The sequence below is a fragment of the Octopus sinensis genome, linkage group LG5 (assembly GCF_006345805.1).
Source record: "Octopus sinensis linkage group LG5, ASM634580v1, whole genome shotgun sequence".
NCBI lineage: Eukaryota > Metazoa > Mollusca > Cephalopoda > Octopoda > Octopodidae > Octopus > Octopus sinensis.
The window spans coordinates 58491567-58508809 of record NC_043001.1 but is presented as its reverse complement, the minus strand read 5'-3'; positions in this window follow the sequence as shown (position 1 = coordinate 58508809).

Below are 17243 nucleotides of genomic sequence, written 5' to 3'. Positions count from 1 at the left end.
TTCATGCGTCTTTCATTCCACACATCAACACGTATCTGAAGTACTTAAAATAATGATTGTTAGTGATAGATGTACGTTGTCCAGCTGCTCCCAAATGTTCCCCAAATCACAACTGACCGACATATTATACACCTGCTCCTTTAAAAGCGGACATTTTGTTTCCTGCTTTCCCTCACATACAGGAAACAGTATTCTCATTTGATCGTAAACATGTTTGAAACAACAAAAGTAATACGTAAATCGTACCGTTAGTTTCATTTGACTCACTTCTCTAAACTTACAGTTTATTATTACATGAAAATTATATCCTCACATTTCTGTATTATAGTCATTGCGCAGGGATTTCTTGCATAGAAAACATAGGTGAGCAAAGAGAAATTCATTCATCCAATTTCAAGATATATATATATATGTGTGTGTGTGTGCGTGTGTGTGTGTGTGTGTGTGCGTGCGTGCGTATGTTTGTATGTGTGTGTGTCTGTATTCATGGAAACGTATATTGTTCATATGACGCTCATAAATGCAAATAATAGACACCAAACATAGTTTCGAAAGACTTCTGAAGATAAGATAAAACATAAAAAGAAAGTGAAATTGAAAATAAAATATTACTTGATTTTGGTGGTTGTTATTTTCTTTAGACTACTATGTTATGCAGGATGTCTTCTAAATTAACCCTTCCTGAACTAGAGTTATCATAAAGATTGTCATGAAAAAATTTGTATTCACAGCAGAAATTTGCTTCTCAAAAGTCAGAGACAATAAATATCATATAGCAGTGAATACGAGTGTTTTTATAGTTTTACTATATTGTCTAAATGTGTTTGACAAAGCAACCAACATAACCTCAGAAAGACTAAAAAAATTTCCAAAGGATATCTCCTGCATGAAGGATTTGTTTTATACCTGAAACGAATGAAGATTTGGGCGTCGCGAATGAAGCGCATTTTTCATAGTTCTACTCATTAAGTACTCATCCGAAGCCAAACTGTAACTAAAGTCGCGTGTTCATAGCCAACAATGTGACCTTTCAATGTCACTTATATTCTACTTATATATTCTAAAAAAAATCATTCTGAGTTTACCGATTTCAGATGTTCCACTCTCATCATACAGCAGATTCTCACCTTTATGCCCAGTATGGAATGATACACAAAGGCAGTTATACTCTGATGGTCATAAAATAGTAATATCGTACATGGCACATAAATTTGCTCTCACCGAATCGTTACAACCATTCGCCAATTACTAATATATCTTCTAGTTATCTACACTAATTCTCCTAAACAAATTCCTACTTAACCCTCCACATTGTGTGTGGCACATTTCCAAGATTTTAACAGGGAAATGTCAACGAGAGTTAAAAATGTGAATGTTACTATATTTGATGGATGTGATGCTGATTAATACGATGATAGTGGTAGTAATAATGGCTGTAAAGGTAATTTTAATAGTAGGGAAACAACTGTTGAGAATGTAATGATGATGAAGATTTTGTTGGGGATAATAATTGAGGAGTCTGATGAAATTTGTAATGCAAATGCTGATGATGATGACAGCAGCTGCGTTAAATACGTTAACAGAGATAATAGTGATGAGTATGATAATCGTGAAACAAAGATATCTATGCATTAATCATCTTATATTCAGAAATTTATTCTATTCTGTTCATCCCACTGTAAAATAGATGGCGTTGTTCAAGTAGTGCACGCCAGCAGATATTTCTATACAATGGCTGGATAAGCTTAATGAGTTAATCAGTTCTTTAAGTTGAAAAACCATAACAACAATAAATACATGAATGATTAAAAATAAATAAAATAAACAAAAATCTATTAAATGACGAGTTCAATGTAACAAGACTACAGTTGATATCATTGCAATTACTCTACATAAGGCAATTCTATTTATCGCAACTTCCCATAAATTATTATCGTCTCAGTAAAGTAATGATACTTCTGCACTTAAATATGTCCATACAATTGTATGCAAGGCACTTTATCCATTTCTATAAACCAATATTGCTTCACTCTTTTCTGTGCAATTTTACTAATTGGTTTCAGTTAATATAATTTAGAATGCCATTGTTGAACGAAGAGTTCAGATTTGGGTAAATATAGCATATCATTTTGGCTCCCTTTAAATTTAGTTACTGCTATTAAAGATTTTCATAAATTATATGATTTTGTCCTTGACATGCGATAAATGACGAATGATGATGAATTTAGAGAAACTTTAATATCGTTTCTTTTTCTGTCATTTTCAATTTATTTTCCCTCAGTCTCTCTTTATTTGTGGATTTCGTTATCTCTTCATTTCATTTTGCTTCAGTTCTTCCTCCATCTCTGTCTGCCTGTCTGTTTGTCTCTCTATCCCCCTCTCTCTCTCTCTCCCTCCCTCTTTCTCTCTATCATTCCTTCTCCTTCCCTATATACCTCAATATAGACGACTTAAGCCGTCATATCTCTCTGAATTCCTACGATATCGGCATACTGACTTGATCAAATGAAATACATGACTAACATAATATATGCAACTCAGTCGAAAATAACTTTCTCCCACAAAACCTCAGTTTGTCACTAGCTAGAAAATTATTAATACGATAGAAGTACATGTTACAGGCTCTAATTAATTCTATATAAGTACATGTTCAATGTTCTTTGTATATTTTTCGAAAATGGATTTTAGGATATATGGCATATGATCAATATTTTGCCTACTACATGTTGCTGGAGTAAGCAAGAAGAGTTTTAAGATATGATGCTTTTAACAGATTTTGTTAGTGTAACAAAAAAAAAAAATTGTAACACAATAGGAGAAAAAGTTTAGAAGAGAAATTATAACTTTTGGAAATGTAAAAGAAAAAATGGCAATAAATTTCAGAAACATATTGCCGAAAAATCGAATTTGAACGTGAAGATACTTCTTAAAATATATTTCAATACTGAGAAGTATCACCGTTCCCAACTTCTCTTCAAACAGCAGCATTTGATATCGTTTAACATTAAGTGATTTGCATCATAATTTGGAACAGCTAACATCTCATTTTAATGAAGGTAAACTAATTTAATCTTTCCTTGTTCAATTTTCTCATTTCCTATTTACCGACACAAATCATCAGTAGTTACTAGAATTCTACTTTAGAAGATAGAATGTGTTTCTTTGGTTAACCCGTTAATTTAACGAAAAGAGCTTCAGATCGTTACGTTCAGTATTTCGTGATTGGCATGTCCAAACTTGTATACAGTCTGGAGTATCCACTAAGACACATGGACGTGGAACAGATGTGAAAGATTCTCACAACACTTTCTTTACCGCTGAAGGAATCTTACAAGAGTTCCTTTGGCGTATTAGTAGTCCTGTGTTAAACGAAAATGAAAGCTGCGTATGTAGTAACTTCAAGACACTCAGGTACTTACAGTGCTGTTTCTGCGGCACACGTCAGGTCACTTCACTTCAGTATTCGACAGAAGACTAATAGTGGAAAAGTACGATGAAATTATGAGGATGAAATCTGGACATACGAAAATTAGGTGGGTGCTTTCTTTAGGAATGAATTTGAATCCTGATATATGGCATGGCTGTTGCATGGCTTTCTTACGATGGAACAGACTTCTCCGATGTGAGATACATTCTCTCCTTCATCGATTCCAAATTAAATGAACAGAAATTCTTCTTCTTCTTCTTCTCTTCTTCTTCTTCTTCTTCTTCTTCTTCTTCTTCTTCTTCTTCTTCTTCTTCTTCTTCTTCTTCTTCTTTTATCCTTCTTCTTCTTCATCTTCTTCTTTTTATTGTTTTCTTCTTCTTCTTCTTTTCTTGTTTTCCTTTTCTTCTTTTTTACTTCTTCTTCTTGGTAGTAGTAGTAGTAGTAGTAGGATCAGGTGCAATAGTAGTGGTAGTAGTAGTAGTAATATTTGTTGTTGTTGTTGTAGTTACTACAGGAATAACTGTTATATTGGCCTTACACAATGTCTTCAGTTCTCTGGGTAGATCATGGTACATCACATCTTAATTTCTTTGGTATCTACCATGCTATCATAATCAATTGCAAAATCTGTGATCTCCCAATGCACTCTTTAGCCTACATAGTCATACCTCCTTTGTTACAGTTTCACATTTTTTGTGTCTGATAACACCCCCCCCCCACACTTTCCTGTTGTTACACGTTTTTTAACAGACGGAGCTTTGTAGATTTTTAATTTCATCAGATTTGCTATAATGTCTTGTTCCAGAGCAGCTATTCCTTTTTCTCTTTGAGTTGTCATACTGTTTCAGTCACTTTTGAGGTAACTCTACCTGCTGATAATATTCTTTCTTCAGTCTGTGTAACATGATTTTCAAACCCAGTGACGTTTCTCCAAACGTTGTTTATATTTCCATTGACTCTGAGCGTCCTAAGTCACCGCAAACGCCAGCTATGTGGAATATTGTCGTAAGGCTTTCGGTCATCTATCCACCCAACAACAACGAAACTCATCATCGTCGCCATCGTCGCCATCGTCGTCGTCATCATCATCATCATCATCATCATCATCATCATCATTATCATCATCATCATCATCGTCATTTTTGCTATTATTATTATTGTAAATGTGGAGGCGCAATGGCCCAGTGGTTAGGGCAGCGGACTCGCGGTCATAGGATCGCGGTTTCGATTCCCAGACCGGGCGTTGTGTGTGTTTATTGAGCGAAAAGCTCCACGAGGCTCCGGCAGGAGATGGTGGTGATCCCTGCTGTACTCTTTCACCACAACTTTCTCTCACTCTTACTTCTTGTTTCTGTTGTACCTGTATTTCAAAGGGCCGGCCTTGTCACTCTCTGTGTCACGCTGAATATTTCCGAGAACTACGTTAAGGGTACACGTGTCTGTGGAGTGCTCAGCCACTTACTCGTTAATTTCACGAGCAGGCTGTTCCGTTGATTCGGATCAACCGGAACCCTCGTCGTCGTAACCGACGGAGTGCTTCCAATCCAATTATTGTAAATGTGCATGAAACTCTTCGAACAGCAATTTCCCAACTCTTTAGAGAAAGCGATATGCCATAGAGAATTATGGAATATAGAACCTACGTTGACAGTCTGCCGCAAATCTTATAAAAAGAAGACAATAACAGCAACTGAAATACGAGAAGTATTCAGTGGCTGTGCTTGGAACAAATAACCCGGTGTGGATGGGGTACCACATGACTTTTATGGTTATATACCAGAGCGGATTTTTGACCTCTTGGCAAACATCTATCACAAGTGGCAACAAATTGGGAGAATTCCTAGGTCTGTGAGTCGAGGTGTATTAACTTTCCTGAGAAAGGATGCCAATATACGGGATAGCGTAGACAATTTCTGGGTGATAATCATGCTAAAGGAAGAGTTTAAAATATTGATGTAAGTGTTAGCAAAGAAGCTGGAGCTTGTTGTGGACACTTTTATAAGAGAAACTCAAATATGTGCGATCTCCAATAAATACATCTACAACAAGCTCCGTCTCATTCGTCCAGTGCCAAACACAAGACTGGATTCAACCGAAAACATAGCTCCATAAAAAAATAAACATTGGACGTTTCTAAAGATTAAATCTCATATTGCAATGGGGAAAAACAACGATGTAAATAAAAAATAGAAAAAAATGACACGATAAAATGTTATGGGAGATACAACTGCTGTGAACAAAACGCATTTATTTAGGACATCATCACTGAAACCACGTACCAAACACAGATAGAACCACAACAACTACATGACCAACACCAACACAATAGCAACATACACTTCATTATGAAGAATATACATACAGAAGGAAGAGCAACAGAAGAATACAAACGCAGCATTGACAAGACACACTTACTCGCAAATTTGTGAGGATAAAAACGCACGAACAAGGAAAAAACTGATACGCATTATCGCACAAGAGGAAAGCATTGAAACAGACAGAGAATTCGTCATGTCTAGCTCTTTGAAACTCCCACAAATTTTGCAAAATTAAGCAAGACTACGACTTCAGACACATTCACTTAGCACACATTTTCGGTAATTTTTTAGATTTTCGCATCTTTTATACAGTCAAGAGTGGGAGAAGGATGGGGATGCTGTTTCTGAAAGCCTGGGACTGGGCATGGTGACAACATGTTGGTGTTCTTGGACATGAACTGAGGCGGTGCCTTTAGACTTGCCAACATTTACGATCTGCCTGGGAAGAAGAGGTAGCCGGATTCCCTCAGATGTTTTGACGTTTACCTTGGGATGATCGACTCTTTATTGCTTGTGGTTGAATGGAAAGCGATCATAGATGCACATCTGGATTGCGTGATGCTAACCGATAAGGGAGAGGTGTAAAGAAACACGGCAAACCTGCTCAATCCATTCCAACTAGCTAATAGGTACCGACTGTATTTCCCAAATATGCGAATGGGGCATTAGCAAATAGCATCGAGTAATACCTTGATAGAGTGTTTTGTAAGCCAGTAAACAGAAGTAGCATAGGTTGTTCACAATTCAAAGTTAACTATACAGACACACAAATCCCTGATTAGTGATATGTACATCTTAGAAAGGCAGCATAAACAGAGACAGTGTTACTTCAAAGAGTAAAAGTAGAAATTGTCAAGAGGGAATTGATGGGGTCAATCGACAATAACCGACAATATAGCACACCGTCGGTTACAACAATGAGGATTTCGGTTGATCCGATCAACGGAACAGCCTCCTAGTGAAATCAATGTGCATATTGCTGAGCACTTTACAATCACGTGTACCATGAACGGAGTTCTCGGAGTGATTCAGCGTGATTAGGCTGGCTGTTTGAAATACAGGTAGTATTCATGTTTGCCAGCTGATTGGACTGGAGCAACGTGAATAAAAGTGCCTTGCTCAAGAACACAATCCGTCGCCGGAAATTGAACTTATGATCCTGCTACCGTGAGTCGAATACCCTAACCACTATTCCACGCACCTACCTTGACCAACAATATATAACCGTGAAAAGCCAATAGGAAAGATTTGATAATGTGGAGTTAGAAAATATTGATAAAGAATTATAAAGTTGAAAGAGAAAGAGAGCATGTAGTCGAGAAGACGCGTTTAAGGAGGACGTTGACAGTGATGTACTGGCGACATGATTGTTGTAATTGGAAAGTATGTCACACATATTTACAAGTACTGTGATTTATATTAATGTTGAGAATACTCATTGAGTGCTTGTCAATGCCATTTTTCAAAGAATTCCCGGAGATGTATTTCACGATGCACGTTGCTAAGTTGTTATTCACATCCTTTTTATCATTATAGTTAACTGTTTCTATTGCAATATACCACATTTTTTAAACTTAGATTTTCAAATCCCTCTACCGAAACAATTTTAACTGATGTTATATTCGTATCAAATAATTTGCAGTTCATATAATTTTTGTCGTATCTGCTTATATTTCCCGGTCTGTGCACACCATGATATTCCAAAATGGCGTTATATTATCCCATTCTATTACTGCTTCTATTTGCTCTTCATACATATGAATGGTGTTTTCATTTTATCCTGGATGCATAGATTATTATACATGTATTCACCTATATCTCCATTGCGATTCTCACACCCATTTAGTGTCACTACGGTACACGATGAACTAATAATGTCTTGTTTTATGGTATAGGTCACAGAACTTAGATTCTTCCCTTTGTAATAGGTGAGGTTCATAGATTCTGATAATTAAGTTTTGAGTCTTAATTTTGAATTCAATGCTGAACTTCTCAGCCACTGACGATTTGTTTTATCTACATCGATAAATATCGCTTTGGAGTACATATTTTCTATGTAAATTTTTTTTTACATTGATACTGTAAGTTCATCATCTATTATTGTCGGTAAATACTTGATATTAACCTGCACAACAGTAAATTGTTCATGTTGCTCATGTATATCAAGGTTATATTGAGATTAGTAGTATGTGTACGTTATGTTTTTTTATTGTATTGAGGATTTAGAATTCTTTGAGGTCTAAAACCTATTGAAACAATATTCTATGAAATCAAGGTAGTTAAACTTCCGAAGTATTGTTGTGGTACTTTCTGGTAAGCAGGTTTTCGCATTATGCTAGTATGAACTGCATTTCCTATCTTTTTCATTATTATTATTATTATCATTCAAAATTCAAGACGGTGAGATAGCAGAATTATTTGAGTTCGAACTTTCCTTGTAATCCTTTTGCGGGTGATAAAATATGTATCGTTTGAAGACAGGGGCCAATGGAATCGATTTCTCAATCCGATTGAAAGTGATGGCATTGTGCTGAAATCAGAAAAATATATTGTTACTCTTGTTCTCAATCTACCTCCTCTTCCTCCATAACTTCTACTCTCCTCCCCCTCCCCACTTCTCAGCCTCCTCCCCACGTACCCGCCTTGACCTAGTTTTCTTCTTCTTCCTCTTCTCCATCTTCTTGTACATGTCCTTCTTCTTCTTCCCCCCTCCTTCTTCCACCTACTTCCCACTCTTACTCCTCCCCCTCCTCCTTCCACTCTTCGAGTCCTGGATTCATTGTAACCAATTATGCCCCACCCCCAAATCTGAGGCCTTGTGCCTCTAGTAGAAAATATTAATTTTATTGTCATTATTTATAACCTTTTGCACAGATTCTAACGCTGGTGATTACTACGGTGTCTGATCTTCACTACCAGTAAACTACGGTAACACCCCTTATTTTTCGAGCACCATCCGGAGTATTCGAGCGGTTCCAAGCAGTGCTGTTTTCTGCAAGTGCTCCATCCTTATTGCAGTTCCTATTTGTGCTATGTACTTCTCAAGATTTTTACTCACTGTTCCCAAGGCTCCGACAATCATTGGTTGTTGTTGTTGTTATTGTTATTATTATTTTTATTATTATTATTATTATATTATTATTATTATTATTATTATTATTATTATTATTATTATTATTGCTAGCAATGTCTCCCAGCGTTGCCCGAGAGGTATGACCTAGAAGCACATTGTATTATTTGCTCCTTTCTTATGAGTACAGCTATTATATAGTTAATGGAATAATGTAAGTTATTTTTTTGTTTCATAGTGAAGGGTGAGAGTACATTTTGTATGGGTTTATTTGAAAGTATTTTCTGTTCCTATATTTTTTCATCACATCGCCCACCCATCACATACCAGCTTTCAAAAAGCCAAAATCTCCCAATCTTTCACTTTTGTCTCCTGTTTCTCGCATGCGTAGAATTCTACTGAAAAAGTAGACTTAAAGAATACCAGACCACTAACAGAAAAAATGACATGCTAGAAACAACAGGTAAACGGCATTATTTCTGAAGAAACTTCTCTCCTTTCCAAAAAGCTAAAACTGAACATTGGAAGTGTGTAGATTTTTGAAAGTGATGAGGTGATGGGTAAAATTCGTAAGGATTCGTTTTTCCTCCATAGATTACCAAGAATAAAAGTTTGAAAAATGGAAAATATTAATTTGGTGTGGAGAGGGAGAAAATTAAAATATTAAGAACGTGTTTTGTGGGTGAAATCCTAATCTCCTGTATCGCAGACATAGGGATTGGAAGAAATTTTGGAAGACAAAAATGAAATAAATTGGGTGGGACGGAAATGTCACCTCGGACATCCTAAAAAGAAGAGGTAAAGGACAGGATTTCTGGGAAAACTTCCTTTTAAGTTTATATCGAAAATCAGGTTTTTAAATACGCTCATCACGAACACAAACTACACAATGGAAAACGATCATTTCAATTGGGGTTTGAGCTGTAAATTTGCAGGTGCACACTGCAAGAATTAACATAATTCGCACAGAAGTTTTACCTAGAGTGAGTGTATGCATGCGTGTGTGTGAAAGGAAGTTATTTTATAGCATTTTCTCATTTGAAGAAGCAAAGTTGTCAACTCGAAATATAGGGATCATATGATTGTTCGTTAATTTCCCTAAAATTGTTTAAATTTCTCTATGGTTTGGAGAAAGAAATTGAGGGAGAGGATAAAATGAAAAGGTGACATTTGCTTTGAAGTGAGAGGAGAAAGTGTAAAGTGTACGTGTATATGAAATGGACGTGTGTGTGTGAGAGAGAGAGAGAGTGATTGTGAAAGAGTGATTGAGTGAGCGAGGGAAGGTGTGTGTTGTGATGTATAAATGTCATTGCATATATGTGCAAATGGCACTCACTCACTCTCTCTTTCTCTCTCTGTCATTATCTTTCACATACACATACATAAATAGGCGGAGGTAAAGAATACGCAGACCACCCATTTTCGGCGTATTTTTGACCTTCGCCTATAAATACATATGCATACATCTTTTTTGTGCGTGAGACAGAGAGAGAGAAAGATTGTATTTCCTCGTAACATACAGACAAATTTATATCATTTAATGCAATTTATTTTGGTTGTGGCTTATTTTAATACAATATTTATGTGTACATTTTCATAAATGTTTGTCTGAGTAGAATTCTACGCATGTGTGAAAGACCGGACGAAAGTGATGCATTAGAAGCAAATGAAAATAATGCCCGAAAATGAACACAAAATTGTGCGACCCAACTTAATTGTAAAATAGAGTTGTTGAGTCAAAAACATAGTTTATTTGGTAGTTTATTTGATATATAATAAGCAACTTTCTTTATTATAATACACATGTGACTAATTCGGAGAAACATTACTTTCATTATTCACACATCGTCACTCTCGTAAAGCAACACTTTATAATTTTGCTTCAGATTGAAAGTGTGAAACTATTTTCATTTTGTAATGAAGCCTGGTCGTTTTATAGAAAGGCATTTGAAATAACAATAGGTGGTTTTTGAGATAACGTAGAAGATATTCAAATGAAAATAAAGTTTATTTGATATGTGTAATTGATTTGATTTTTCTGGAAGGCGGCGAGCTGGCAGAATATTCAGCAAGCCGGACAAAATTCTTGAGCGGTATTTCACCTGTTCAAATGCTATCGGGGTCAACTTTGCCTTCATCCTTTCACGATCGATGAATTAAGTACCTGTGAGACACTGGGGTCGATGTAATCGACTGATCTCCCCCCCGCGAAACTTCAGGCCTTGTGTCTATAATAGAAAGGATTTGATTATTCTGGTCTTAACAACAGTTGGTAAAAATAGAAGTCATTTGACGACACTCTTTTGTTTGTAACTAGCTTCAATCCGAAGAATATTGAAATAATACCCACCTTGTCCATTCCACAGAATAAGATTACACTGGAGAGCATCATAAGAGGGATGAGTCTGTGAAACACGTTTGAGGTTGTTATCTTTAACACGAATGAGAATATCATGATTTTCATGGGGATCACCAACCATAAGGATGGCTACTTCATTAGATGTGGGCTCATTAAAACAGCGTAAAATTATTTACTATAGTTTACTATAGACGTAAAGAACGCAGAAACATACACACACATACACACATTGAATAATATTGAAAACAGGAAAACGTACACACATGAAATTCAAGCAAAACAACTGTAGTCATTATAGGTGCAAAACATACTTTCTGTAGCACAGTTAAGCTATAACAAAATGGAAAGTCACCAATTTATCAAAAGTTAGTATGCGTCACCAATGTAAGAAAGTACAGAAATCAACATACATTTGGAACATATACTAAACTTTATAAAATTCACGATTGAATGAATGTCACGATAAAGAAAGTGCAAGTCCAAGAAGATTCAGAAGGCATAATTCAATTTTACATATAAAAATATTTCATTTGATAGTTTTGAATTGAATGCTGAACAAAGTGAATAAAAAGAAGATGCTGTTTTTGATCTGTGTAACATTATAGGCTGTAAACTTCAATATCAGCGCGTTTCACTGTTGGGGAATGGAAAGTTACATACATAAACTAAGAGACACACACGCGTACATTAACGCACACGTGAAGACTATCTCTGTCCCTCTGTGTGTCTGTCTCTGTCTTTATTTAGTGTTTTCTTCATATAAATCTTCAAAATATCAAGGATATTTTGTGTATGGCGATGCTATATTTATCACATCTCAAAACCAAATATTAGATGTTCATGTTGCTGTATGTGTGTGTGAGTCGTCACAAAAATGTATGTATATTGAGAGACATATACACCGTCACACTCATATAGTTGTCAGTCATCGGTCTAACCTAGGCAACGAACGTGCGAACGTACGCATATAGAAAATGTGACGTCATCGCCATTATGGTAGTAATATAAATGTCGAAAAGTGACTAAAAGAAAAATGATAATGTTACATTTTTGTAATGCAATTATGTGAATGAAAATCTAGTTTAGTCGGTAGCCAAAAGCTTAGTGAATCTTTTGATACCCCTTACGTCAAAATCGGCAACTCGGTTTTGGAATGCATAAGGCACATATGCATGCGCACTCACACACACACACACACATACAAACTCTCTTTTATAGTTTTAAATTATTATTATTGTTGTTATTATTAAGGCAGTGAGCTGGCAAAACCGTTAGCACGCCGGGGAATGTACTGCGAAGCATTTCGTCCGAAGTTTAATTTCCGTTAGCGTTGACTTTGCATTTCTCCCTTTCGAGGTCGATAAAATAAGTACCAATTACACATTGTGGTCGGTGTAATCGGCGCTCCCCCTCCGCAAAGTTTCAGGCCTTTTGCCTATAGTAGAAATAATAATAGTAATAATAGTAATAATATTAATAATAATAATATTTTTAAAAAGGATTGACGTAGCTCTTCACAAAGGTAAACAGTCAAGACGAAGAGTGCGATTAAAATTGTCTATGATCTGGGTCTCTCCTTCTTTCCTTTAAAAAGAGCCAATAATGATACATTAGTTACTGTCACGATCTTAATACGGACACCAGGAATATCACCAACGGCATGACCCTTTCGACCAAAACCAGCCACCAAGCTTCATCCCTTTACTCAATGAAATTTAAACAACCATCATTAGGTACGAAGGCTGTGATCGTTTTACTGAGTTAGGCTGTTTGGCTTCAACACCAACTTTTTCTAAAACGATTCCCTTAGCATGGGAAGAACTGCCAAAAGGATTGGCTTTGTATCTGGTAACCAAATTTGCCTTTTTCTAGTCATTATCGTGCCATCTCTGTTTACGGCGATGATTCATATTTGAATGGCAAGAAATCAAAGGGCCCGGATTGGGTTCAGCACTGGGGTCTAGCGAAATTAACATGGCCGACAAGCCAGCCGTGAGAAAGAATAAAACGCGATTTTCCTTAGACACCCGCCTGCTTTGGTGACTTCCAGAATTTCTGTATGTTCCAAAATAATAATAATAATAATAATAATAATAATAATAATAATAATAATAATAATAATAATAATAATAATAATATAATAATAATAATCACCAACAATATTATTATTATTATTATTATTATTATTATATTATTATTATTATTATTATTATTATTATTATTATTGTTATTATTATTATTATTATTATTATTATTATCATTATTATTATTATTGTTATTATTATTATTACTATTATTATTGAGTGAGAGAACAGTGCAGTCCATCATGGTAACATTAGGGTAAAATATACGAAGCACTGTATGCACATTATGACTACCCGTCCGATAAGGATACACCAGGCATATTCATCACAACAATATGTGCGTGTTATGGTGATCTCATATCAAGACAAACAACATTTGACCTTGCGGGTGGGACCGAGATAGAATTTTCTGCAGGTGGAGTAGCACATCTTATTCAAATGATTCTTAAAAAGGATGTTAAACGAAACACCCTTGTTTGAAGAGGGGAATTATTCAAAACCAAAAGAGTTTCTTCCAACACATGACTATGATGCGCGCCAAATACTTTTGCTCGTAATCAGAGATGCACATACCGTCAACCACTAAGGGACATGCTCGAATGGTTAAGGTCAAGCAACTGACAAACAAATCTGAGATATTGAGCAGAATATTTGCTGTAGCCTATCTTATATACCAAGAGAAAACTACTATTATTACCATTATTATTGAGTGAGAGAGCTGTGCATGCCATCTAAGTGAGACTGGGATAAAATATACGAAACCCAGTATACCCATCATGACTACTCGTCTGATAAGGGTACACCAGGCACATCATGCATCACAATCATATGTACGCGACATGGTGATCTCATATCAAGATGAACAGCGCATGACCTTGCAGATGGGGTAGAATTTTCTTCTTGTCGAGTAGCCCATTCCGCTCAAAATGTCCCTGAATAAGGATTGTTGGATTGTTTAAGGATTTTGAACGAACCACCCATGTTTCCAAAGATGAAATATCCAAACCTCCAAGAATACCGTTTAACACACGGCTGTGATACTCCCCCACTACTTCTGCTCGTGATCAGAGATGCACATATCTTCAGCCACTAAGGGACATGGTCAACTGGTTAAGATCAAACAAATGACAAGCAAATCTGTGGTATTAAGCAGAATATTTACTGTAGCCCATCTTTTATACAACACAAAACAACGTACATGATAACGCTTCTAATCAGTTAAGATCAGAAGCCACGAGAGCCACTGTCTGGTACTGGATCAGGGCATAAATTATTGTTGTTGTAATAGTAGTAGTTGTTGATGTTATTATTATTATTATTATTATTATTATTATTATTATTATTATTATTATTATTATATTATTATTATTATTATTATTATTATTCAGTAGTTTTATTTTTATAGCGTGCTTTCACTTCACTACCGAGCGCAGCTCTGTGTGCCTTGGGTATGTGCTGTGATTTGTTGTGATGCTCTGATGGTTATTGTATGGAAAGTGTTCTGCGTAGGATGTGTGCAGTGCCTAGTAGTGCAATTTTCTGTATGTTATATGTGTTTGTAAGTCCTGATGTTTTTGTTATGTATTTGTCTGAATATTTTTTTATCATGCCTAATACTAAAATAGGAATTGTTTCTGTTTTCAGATTCCACATTCTAGTTACCTCTATTTCCAGGTCTTTGTATTTTGAGAGTTCTCCATTTCTTTTACAGACACGTTGTCATCTGCCAGTATTGATACATCAATTAGAAAGCATTTTTTTCTTCATGATCTCTGACAACTATATCTGGCCTGTTGGCCTTAATTTCTCTATCTGTGTGTATCGGCATATCCCAGAGTATGGTTGCTTTCTCGTTTTCTGTGACCTTTTCTGGTGTGTGCCTATACCATCTTTTTTCTGTTGTTATTCCATAATGTTGGCATAGCTTCCAATGTATTATTATTATTATTATTACTATTATTATTATTATTGAGTGAGAGAGCAGTTCATGCCATCAAAGTGACACTGGGGTAAAATATACGAAGCCCAATATACCCATCATGACTATCCGTCTGATAAAGGTACACCAGGCACATGCATCACAACCATATGTGCGCGACATGGTGATCTCATATCAAGATAAACAGCACATGACCTTGCAGGTGGGGCCCAGTTAGAATTTTCTTCAGGTTGAGTAGCCCATCCCGCTCAAACGGTCCCTGAATAAGGGTTGTTTAAGGATGTTGAAAGAACCACACATGTTTCCAGAGGTGAACTATTCAAACCCCAAGAATCCCTCTCAACACATGGCTATGATGCTCCCCCACTATTCTGCTCGTGATCAGAGATGCACATATCGTCAGCCACTAAGGGACATGCTCAACTGGTTAAGGTCAAACAACTGACAAGCAAATCTGTGGTATTGAGCAGAATATTTGCTGTAGCCCATCTTTTATACCAAGACAAAACAACGTACATGATAACACTTCCAATCAGTTAAGATCAGAAGCCATGAGAGCCACTGCCTGGTACTGCATCAGGGCAGTATTATTATTATTATTATCATTATTATTATTATTATTATTATTATTATTATTATTATATTATTATTATTATTATTATTATTATTATTATTATTATTATTATTATTATTATTATTATATCTTAGACTTTTACTTTGTATTTGTACAAGTTAACTCCAAGTCTCACCCAGAGATCTCAAGAAACAAGTGAGAAGTTCAAGTTTGTATCATGCATAGGGTGCCAGATATTTGGTTTTGCACATAGTGTTTTTCTAGAAAATGTTTAAAAAAATATAAGTAAACTATAAATTTGTTTTTAAATTTGATATACCACCAAAAGTATTTTACGTAGGATATGGTCCCTTCCCAGGAGCACTATCTTTTGAATTGCTGCCATTTCGGGGGTTTCCTTGTATCTGATTCAGCCCCTTTTGCTATCATTCCTAGGGCAACTATGACAACAGGTATTGTTTTAGTCTTCAGGTTCCAAATTTTGCCAGTTTCCACTTGAAGATCTTTATATTTGCTCAATTTTTAGTAGGTCTTGGCAGATAAACTTATGTCGATTGGGACAGTTATATCAATGAGGAGGCATGACTTTTGTCTGAAATCTTTCAGTATGTTGTCTGGCCTATGTATGTATGCCTGTACATACGCATGTATGCATGTATGTATGCATGAAGGTATGCATGTATGTATGAATGTATGTATGTGTATGTATGTATGTATGTATATATGTATGCATGTATGCCTAATTTTGGTTTGAAGGTTTGAAGTAATGTACCACAATATTAAGCAACTATATTTCCAAACTCTTAGCATTCTACAATAGTATCAGCGGGGGTTCAAGGATTGTTGTCTTGAAAAATAGGTTAATGAATTATAACATGAATGCTGAAGAGGTATTTAGAATTTTCTGTATGATTTATAGCATTTCTTTCACAACGACATATCACAGGTGAATGATAACTTATAATATAACTGGATGATAACAGAATATTAGGACACAATGATATTAACTATACTATATATTATTGAAATGATGAAAGGTAAGGCAACTGAAAATAACATCATTGATGTTTATCGAAACAAGAGAAATTCTTCCAAAAGAGTTTGTGTGTTAACTTTTTCATGACATCTTTTAAAATTAAAATACATTTTCCACGTGGAAACAATCACGAGATTCATCGGATTTAGTAAAATAAGTAAGTTTCCATAATTAAACCTGTGTAGGGTAAAAATATTAGCAACACCGTTGGTGTGTCGAACAAATTAATATACTATTTTTCTTTCGGATCTTTATGCTTTCACTTCACATTTTAGTCAAGGTCAACATCGCCTTTCAACCACTCGTGGTCAAAGAATTATAATATCAATCAGATGCTGGTGATGGTGATATCAGCCAAGTCCCTCTACAAAATTTTGAGCCTAGTATTTGTTAGAAACAATTAATGAGTCTGTCTTTCAAACAGACATATACTTCT